The sequence below is a fragment of the Limulus polyphemus genome, unplaced genomic scaffold, assembly GCF_000517525.1.
Source record: "Limulus polyphemus unplaced genomic scaffold, Limulus_polyphemus-2.1.2 Scaffold1195, whole genome shotgun sequence".
Classification (NCBI taxonomy): Eukaryota; Metazoa; Arthropoda; class Merostomata; order Xiphosura; family Limulidae; genus Limulus; species Limulus polyphemus.
In genome coordinates, this window is record NW_013666805.1 from 341,740 (window position 1) to 344,360 (window position 2,621).

General features: G+C 29.1%; 1 long non-coding RNA gene across 1 annotated transcript in view; it reads right to left on the reverse strand.

Annotated features, from left to right (window-relative positions):
- Positions 1–2,192, reverse strand: part of LOC111086561 — a 4,697-nt gene extending 2,505 nt beyond the window's left edge. The window contains exons 1-2 of the long non-coding RNA XR_002611296.1: positions 2,018–2,192; positions 1,417–1,485 (exon numbers count right to left, since the gene is read on the reverse strand). This is a non-coding gene — a long non-coding RNA (uncharacterized LOC111086561). The remainder of the gene's footprint in view (positions 1–1,416; positions 1,486–2,017) is intronic.
- Positions 2,193–2,621: the final 429 nt, after the last annotated feature.

The window sequence follows — 2,621 nt, forward strand, 5'->3', positions numbered from 1 at the left end:
AGTGGTAAATCTAGTTGTATATGCAGCAAATAAAGAATCAACAAATGATTCAGGTTGTCTTATGATAAACAGTGGTAAATCTAGTTGTATATGCAGCAAATAAAGAATCATCAAATGATTCAGGTTGTCTTATGATAAACAGTGGTAAATCTAGTTCTATATGCAACAAATAAAGAATCATCAAAGGATTCAGGTTGTCTTATGATAAACAGTGGTAAATCTAGTTCTATATGCAGCAAATAAAGCAGCAATGGACAACAAAAATGATAAAACAATGCATGATACACAAAAGCAGATTATGAAGATTTTCAAGAAACCAAGAACGCTGTGGTAATGCTATAACAGAGAAGAATCTGGGGAACAGTTAGGCTTATAAAACATGTAAAAACAAATATACATCTATATCCCAATAAATTAGACACTGTTTTATCATGTATATAAAACAAGGCAAAGACAAACACACATCTATAACTCAACATGTTACATGCTGTTCTGTCATGTAGTGTATAGGATAAGGCAAAGCCAAACATACATCTTTAATCAATATGAGCACATGTTTTACCATAAGACAATACATGGTTAAATAAATATTTTACAATAAAACAATGTACAGTTATAAGTAACTGTTTTAGAATTCGAACATGTATGATTGAACGTAACTATTTTATAATATGAACATATGTGGATGAACTTAACTATTTGATAATATGAACATATGTGGATGAACTTAACTATTTGATAATATGAACATGTGTGGTTAGACATAACTGTTTTATAATACAAACACGTGTGGTTGAACATAGCTATTTGACAATACGAACATGTGTGGTTGGACATAACTGTTTTATAATACAACCATGTGTGGTTAGACATAACTGTTTTATAATACAAACACGTGTGGTTGAACATAACTGTTTTATAATACAAACACGTGTGGTTGAACATAACTATTTGACAATACGAACATGTATGGTTGGACATAACTGTTTTAGAATACGAACACGTGTGGTTGAACATAACTGTTTTATAATATGAACACGTGTGATGTGATGTAACTGTTTTAAAGTATAACGTGTGTGATGTGATATAAATGTTTCCGAGTATGAATGTATGTGGTGAGACATAGTGTTTTAGAATATTAAAACGTGTGGTGAGAGATAATGTTTTTTATAGTACAAGCACAGGTGGTTTTAATTAACTGTTGCACAACACTATTATTGAATAAAGCTGATAACGTATGAATTGTTGATAAAGTGTTCAAGATTGGGCTTTTTAAAGATATTTCTATACCAGAAACATTTACATATACAGTACAAATAAAATTTTATAACACATTATACGAATTTTCTAACACATTACTAATTAAAACTGAGTTTTATAGTTCTACAAGAAACATTTGTATGTTTTATCACTCACCTCATCTGCTTTTCTATCTGTACCTTGTAGAAGAAGATTACCATACTCCTTTTTCAGGAGTTGTCTAGCCTTCAAGGAGAAAAAAAAATTCCATTTACCTTTCAAAAGGTTATTTGATTTGAAGAAGAAAAGAATAATGATTCAAACAATTATCATTTACTTTTCAAAGGGTTGTGTGTCCTTCAAAAAGAAGAAGAATCAAACCAAAATTATTATTTCTGTTTCAAACATTCATCTACTATTGATTTCTTTCTGAAATATTGTTAGAGTAATTACAATATGAAAAGAACAATAAATAAAAAGATTAATTTGTGTTAATGGAAGATATAAAGTGCAACAGAAAATATTTCCTTTAATTTCTATAAAAGAAAAGAATACAATAATGTTTTGTTTGTTGTAACACAAAGCTATACAATAATAAACTAGCATTTTGTCCACCATATTTATAAACTCTTCAACTGAGCTAAGGGATAAATACAGTAATCCTTCCATAAAATATATATAAACATAAGTCTACACTGATTATTAGAAATCATACACACTTATAAACAAAATATATTAGATTTAATTACGTACCCAATTACCTTCAATATGTACTTACTTTAGTGTTTGTAGTTGGAATTTGAAGTGTGAAAGCCAGAGAATTATGGTCAAAATTGTCATCGAGTGAAATAAGAGCTCCATGTATTCCAGATTCTAATATATTGTGAGAATAATCTTTCAGTCCTATGGAATTCAACCACTTGATGAGTCTGTCGTTGGACCACACAAGTACATCTATAGGAGGAAATCACAGAATTAATAATGATTGATCAGCACATACTTAATATTGGATACTTTAATAATCAGCACATACTTAACATTGGATACATTAATAACAAACACATACTTAACATTGGATACATTGATAATCAGCACATTCTTAACATTGGATACACTAATAACAAACACATACTTAACATTGGATACGTTAATAACAAACACATTCTTAACATTGGATACATTAATAACAAACACATACTTAACATTGGATACATTAATAACAAACACATACTATAATTATCATTCATGCTACTGTTACGTCTCCATTTGTTAATTGATTTTTTCCGTAACTTCGTTCCGACGAAATTTTAACGACACAAGTCTTTACTTAATAAAACTGGTTTATTCTTTCCGAATATAACTTTACCGATACACCCAACTTC